A 7089-nucleotide genomic window follows, 5' to 3' on the forward strand; every position below is an offset into this window, starting at 1 on the left:
CCCACTTCCACTTCCCTCAGTACTTCCCAGAAGAACAGCAGTCCGGGGGCGGGGGCAGGGGCAGGGGCAGGGGCAGGGGCAGAGGAGGAGCGGGGCTGGCCGTATTCCATGCATCCCTGCCCCAGTGTGGTTCACTGTGTGTTTGGAGGAGTCTCACTCCTGGAGTGCTGCTCGGCAAGCGCAGCAGCTGGTGTGTGCTGCAGAAATGACAAGCTTGGGGGTGGGGGGTGGGGGGGAGCAGGAACAGCCACAGCAGCCTGTCTGGAGCTGCTTAACCAGCGGGTGTCGTTTAGAGTCTCAAAGCAACCTCTGCGCCCCGTCCCCGCTCTGCTTTCTTAACTCCCCTTGTGTTTTGCTGCCTTTCCCCACTCAGCTCCCAAGAGCTCTGCTCTCTCCCCTTCCCCTTCTGCGTCCCCTCTCTGCTCTCCTTGACTCACACAGACAGCCCCAGAAGCAGAGGGTCTGAAGAGTCCCTCATGGTCGAGCTGAGCTGGGACTCGAGTGTCTGACATAGCTGGAAATGTCTTTAGTCCCTGTTGGGTTGGGCACCGGCAATCTTTGCAGATCAGCCTTTGGTTCTTTGACGAGATCTCAGTTGTCTGTTGCTTAACTTAGAAGCACAAGCGGTTCCATTGAAGTTAATGGGGGGTGCTTGAAGTTAAGCAGGTGCATAAGTGCTTTGCTGGATTGGGGCCTTAATACTGGCTCATGTGACTTGGGCCCTTCAAGTATTTAAGGCAAACTCTCAACACTTACCCAGGTGCTTTGAGATCTAGTGATAAATATGCCACACTGCTATGTGGGAAACTAGTTACTGCCACTCCCACCGGTTGGAGCCTTCAGAACTCCACACGTCTTGAGATGGTAGGACCAAATTCAGACCTACTGTTAACTGGTGTGATTCTGGATTTGCACCAGTTTACACCAGATGTAACCTTCACAGCATCGGTGGGCTCAGAAAGGAGGTCCTTTCTCCACTCCTTGCCTAGAAAGACTGTGGCAGGGATGGGGGCTTGAGTGAGGGTGAATGAGAAGAGATTGGGGGCTACATTAGGGAAGAGAAGAACTCCTCAGAAAGGGGAAGAGGCCCATGTTTCCTGCATACCGCTATCTAGTGCTCCTGTGTGAATTTCATGTCTCAGGTCTTTCATTCTTCCTTACTTCCTCCTGGCCTCCTTTGATGCACATCCAACTCACTCAGCTGTGCTCTTCGCTGAAGTCACATCCCCTCTAAACCTCTTCAGTCAACACAAGAATCACCCTACATGGATCAAACCATCGCTCCACGTAGTCCAGAACCCAGGCTCTGCAGTGACCAATGCCAGATACTTCAGAGGAAAGTGACTCTTCATCCCACAGTGCACCTACCCAGTCAAATGTGCAATGTTCAACATAGAGGCAAAATTCCTTCCTGACCCCAGCAGACCCTGAAGCATGAGATTTGATTCTGCTTATGTCTTAGCTGGTGAACTGATTCACTGATCAAAGTGAAGGTCCTGTTTCATTGTGGCAGATGAAAACAGAACTGGGAGTCAGCATATCTGGGTTTAATTTCTGTCTTGGCCACAGATTTTCCCAGGTGACCCAAGTTACTTAACCTTTTTGTGCCTCAGTTTCCCAATCAGTAAAAATCAAAATAATAACAAACTCCCTTATCACTCAGGGATGCTGCAAGGCTTAATTACTGCATGCAAAGCTGTTTGAGCTCCTTGCATGGGACGAACTGGAGAAGCGCAACGTATTATCAATAGTTTTCAGACATGGTTAAGCTATTTTGGGCTTAAAGAAAAGACAGAACAATGGATAACATCCTTTCCAAAAATTGATTATGTTAAATGCTGTGACAGCCTCCCCCCTCCCCTGAGCCAAGGTACATTCGAGTTAGCAGGTGGTTTTCAGATACTCAGCAAGAGAGAAGAAATATTTGATAGCAGATATGAGATCATGCCTAATGCGGATCTGCTTCCTTCCTTCCTTACAAATTACACCCAAGTTTTAATTGGAAGAGAAGAAAAATAAATAAATAACTGAACTGAAACACAAACTTCCCCCTCTCTTTCCCAAACTCCTGGTGTCATTGTTTTTTCCCTGCTCAGGCTTCACTGGTGAATTTCTCTCTCCGCAGCGGGACCCATCTGTCTTCTAGCAGATTAGAAAGATGTCACTTTGCCGACAGAGTCATTTATCATGGAGGCTGGAGAAATTAGCGAAGTCCAGGCAGTGCGGCCGGGTGGGAGAAATTGGGCATAACCCAATGGTTTACTAAAGGGTTCTGGAGATTTCACTCCCCCCCCCCCCGCCAACCACTCTGGCTGGGAGCGTGAAAGGTCATTTATGTTTTGTGCATTACTGTGTCCTGACAAGAAAAAACATCTTGAACAAGGCTACTGATAAGGAATCCTTTTGCCAGCAGGGTTTTCTCTTGAAAAGAAGGATGGTGTGAGTGGGAGCAGGGATTTGACGCCCGACCCCCATTGCCGTTAAAGCTTGTGGCAAAGCTCTCCTTGGTTTCAGTGGGAACAGGGTTGGGTCCTTGGGTGGAGGCAGGGGGAGTCTCACTTGCTCTCTGCCAAGAGGCCTTTTCCCCCAGCCCCAAGAGACCCACCTTGGGCTCTGTCCCCCTCAGCATCCTTTGGGAGCACAGTTATCTCAGAGGGTTGCGGATGGAGAGGTGGTCTTCGTGATAGCCAGGCCTAGCTCACTAAGGGCCTGGTGGAGGTGAGACAGGCTTAAAAATCATGACATTTAAAACAAACAAACAAAAATCCCTCACACTAAATGGGTGTTTAAAAGGATGTGCTTGCCCTGTAGCAACCCTTGCTGGCCAAGTGTGACTCTGCAGTCCCTGCCTCAGTTTCCCTTTCTCTCAGGGCCTTAAGAACTTCACACAGGCTTGTGGCCCATAACAATGCCCCTTCTTGGGGTCTGGTTTAATAACATAAATTCAAAAAATAAAACCTCTTCTGCCCCAGTCTCACACTGGGATAATCCCTCCTTGAGTGGGTCACCTGGCCCTCCTCATTCTCCCCACCTGCGGAGGTGAGTTAAGTTTACCACAGGTGATCTGAAACCCATCTCCCCTCAGCCACCCCGTGACAATGGGGTTTTTTCTCCTTTACCTTCTGAGCCTTTAGGCTGCACTTGTTTCACATTTTCAAGCTTTTCTCCTCCACTGTGAGGGCTAGAAATGGACTGTTTATATAAAAGCTGAAATTCTTCTACACTCTCTTAATTCCAGCAGCTGGGGCTTTAAGAACTCTCCTAAATATCACTGGACTTGTAAAATTGTGAGCGTTGACCACACCGTCCTTCCTTTAATATCCGAGAGTCGAATTCATTGGGTCTCCTGATTTGAGGTGTAAAAGCTCTGCAGTTGGTCCACAGATTCCCAGCAGCTCCACAATATCACGCGGTAAGTTGGAGGGTTCAAAGATGGCTAAATGGATAGGCGTTTACACCGGATGGGTTAAATCCTGCCCTTGGTGGGCAGGGGCGGCTCTATGTTTTTTGCCGCCCCAAGCACGGCAGTCAGGTGGCCTTCGGCGGCGCGCCTGCAGGCGGTCTGTGGTCACGCAGATTCGGCGGCATTTCTGCGGGTGATCTGCCAGTCCCGTGGCTTTGGCGTACCTGCTGCCGAATTGCCGCCGAAACCGCGGGACCAGCGGACCTCCCGCGGGCACGCCGCCGAAGGCCGCCTGACTGCCGCCCTCACACCGACCAGCAGGCTGCCCCCCGCGGCTTGCCACCCCAGGCACGCGCTTGCTGCGCTGGTGCCTGGAGCCGCCCCTGTTGGTGGGAGGGGTAGGTGGACGTCTTCAGGCAAAGAGCTGCTGCAGTTCAGCATCATTGTCCCCCTGCAATCTGCATTGCCAGTTCCTACCTAGAGCCTTCTTGTGTGCGTATAAACAAGCCAGCCGGCGTGAGAAAGAGAGGTGCAAGGGAAGGGGAGTGATCAGTATTTGCCAAATGGACATGTCACAAAACCCAGGAAGGGGAGAAATGTTATTTCCCAGCCTCGGAGAGTGAGGGTTGCAAACAAATGGAGAGTAAAACCACAAATTAAACCAATAAAAATTACTTGACAATGGCCCGCTTAAGCACCATAGATCTTAATTTTACTTGGATTTATTTTCTGGAAAAGAAAATCCAAAGGGAGACGCGTTCTATGAAACCTGCCCGTCAGCTGCATGCTTGGATCTGGGTCCCACTTTTCAGCTTGAGGTTGGCTCTGCAGCGTTTTGTTACCTCCAATTTCATCAAAGCGCCCTCTCCTGGTGAGAGAGGAGAATGCAGTCTGCTAGATGGTCTGCTAGAAGCCAGCACTAGAGCCAAGCACCCCGGTACAGGTGGGACGCCAGTACCAGGATGATGGAGGGCAACATGGACTGTTTCACTATGTTAATTAATAGCTTCTTGTTAGCTAGGAGTCTGGAGGCTGCTGTGTTTGCCCATCCATCCTGCTGGCCACCTTCAATGTAACCTTTCCTTGAGAGCCCTGGGATAGCGTGTCAGCCAGTGGTAATGACGGACAAAGCTTCCTAAAGTTCCGTGCCGCTAATATTTAGGTGCCCAGTTTGACACACCTTGGGCCTGGTTATCAGAGGTGATGAACGTCTCCATCTCCCATTGACTTCCATTGGTTTTGGAGGTGCTCAGCACCTCTGGGAATCAGGCCTATAAGTGTCCAGCACTCAAAAGACAAGGCACCCAAAGCCATGGCTACTTTTGAAAATGTTGGCCTACTAGTAACCCCTCCTAGTGGTCATTATTTAACAATCCCAAGTAATGGATAGGGGATTTCATCACTGGTCCACTAGGGAGATCATAAAAAAGTCTGGCCACTGAGCATCCATTGTACTGAATCCATCCATCCATCCAGAGACCAGCGCCAGTCCCCATAGTATCTAGACACTTATTCCTGGCTAAGACCCTACCCGTCCAAATTAAATGGAACTAAGTGGTCTGAGCAGCAGAGGGAAGGGGGCAGAATTCTACGGCCCAAGAGTAGTGAGTAGTTCCTCTCCTCCCATCACTGCCTCCTCTCCGCTCCCAGCAGCCCCCACTGATATTTTATTCTCTTCATCTCCGTCGTGTCCCTGCGCTAATCTTCAGCCTCATTGCTCCACCATTCTTGACATTGTGGCTCTTTCCAACACCATCTGTCTTGCTCTTTTGCATCACAATCAGCCTGCAGCTGCTGAGTCGCAGATACTGTATGTCCTGCTCCCGCCCTTGCATTCATTGTAATCGTGTTCTGCGGCTAGGGGCCTGATAGTACAGTGACTTTTAGGCAGGCAGCCCTTGTATCCTGAGCTGGGAACTGACAAAGTGGAGGAAATTATTGCTCTTGATTCTGCCAGGGGAGCTCTGAAGAATGGTTTATCCATATAGGGTGAAATTTGCCCTTGTGCAGAGGACCTGGCCAATGCCTATGTGTCCCTTAAACCCCACTGTTCTGTGCTTGGGTGAAAGGGCATCTCTTCTGCTGGGATAGTCTCTGGGGAGCCCTGATCCCTGCCCTGTAGCCCCTTTGGGTCCTTCTAGCGGCATAAAGGGGCTGAAGGACAACAATGAAGGGGGTCCATTATTTTCAGAGCACTTCCAGGCATTCTCTTGGGACTGTCTTTGTACAGTGCCTAGTGCAACGGGGTCCTGGCCAGGACGGGGGCTGCGAGGCACTCTGGTAATACAATGAATGATAATAGCGTGTGTGTGTGTGTGTGGGAGGGAAGTTCCAGGGCACTGGCTGAAGATCCAGTGTTTTTAACTGGGCTTTCAAAAGTTTACAAACGTTGAGATTTCAACAAAAAAATTCGACACCAAGAAATTTAGATCAACTTTTTAAATGGCTAAAAAAAAATCTCCCCAGAAAATGATTATGGGAGGTTTTCATTAAAAAAACGACATCTTTGGTGAAAAATGTCATCGAAAGGTGAAAATGTGGCCAATTTCAGCTCTAGTACCAAGGCGGGTGAACCCTCAGCAGGCCCATTTTGACGCAGTCTGTGGTATGTTGCGGACCCACCCAAACTCCCCCGAAAAAGCCCTTGTGAGGAGAATGGTCAGAATAAGCCCCGAGGCCCTGAGGGAAGGGTCTGTGACATACAGGAGTGCCATGGGTCAGGAGGCAGCCTGGCAGGCAGTGCGTCACCGCACCAATGATAATAAGAGTAATATTAAAAACGTCACTCAGAGTGGCAGGTCCCTCGATCCAGGGGCGTCAGGGTCATGCTCCTCCCGCTCTGCCCATTGCCGTGCTCAATCTCATGTGTGCACCTCCCCATTCACGGCTGCACCAGCGCTCGCCAAGCCGCTGGGGGAACTGTCAGCTGGTGACAAGGCACAAATAGAGCCATTTCCTGAAAAAAAATGTCCTCCCCGGTATATTTCTTCTCAACTTGTCACTGCTGTCGCGTGGCTGAACCTCTTGCAAAGCAGGGCAAATGCACGGGCCTCCTGGATTGGCCTGGCACATGAGAGCGAGCGAGTGAGGGGTCCTAGAGAAAGATGGGTGGATAGATAGAGAGAGAAAAGGAGAAAAGAAAGGCCCCCTAGACAGATGAAAGATTTCTCTTCACAGGAGGAGGATCCCTCTGAAGAGTTTGACATCTGGAGACAGTTCGTCCTCGGGACTGAACTTCCCACAGCAAATACAAAAGTTAAAATAAAACTGACCCAAATAATCCCCCAAAGAAAATCAAAATAACCAGCACTCAAATACTCCCTCCTTGGCAGCAGGAAAAACCCAGCATTGTGTCTCACTCCTGCCGAGGCTTTTCTCCAGAGGGCATCTGTGAAAAGAAAAAAAACCTTGTTGCAGCCCTCATGAAAAAAGCAGATGTGACTGTATCCAGGGGCAGCCCACTCCTCTGCAACCGGCAGGGCTGGGAAGGAGAGGAAGGAAGGAGATGCCACATAGAAAAAAAAAAAGGATGTTCAGCACACAGCAACCACCCACAGATCAGCTGTTCGGCAGCAGGTGGGAGGCGCTTGGGGTGGGGGCAGAGCAGGGGCAGGAAGAGGCGGAGTGAGGGTGGGGCCTTAGGGGAGGGGGCGGAGTGGGAAAAATGAAAGTCAGTGCCTGTGCTG

This window comes from Terrapene carolina, unplaced genomic scaffold, assembly GCF_002925995.2.
Source record: "Terrapene carolina triunguis isolate 2854851 unplaced genomic scaffold, T_m_triunguis-2.0 Scaffold67, whole genome shotgun sequence".
In the NCBI taxonomy this organism is placed as follows: Eukaryota; Metazoa; Chordata; order Testudines; family Emydidae; genus Terrapene; species Terrapene triunguis.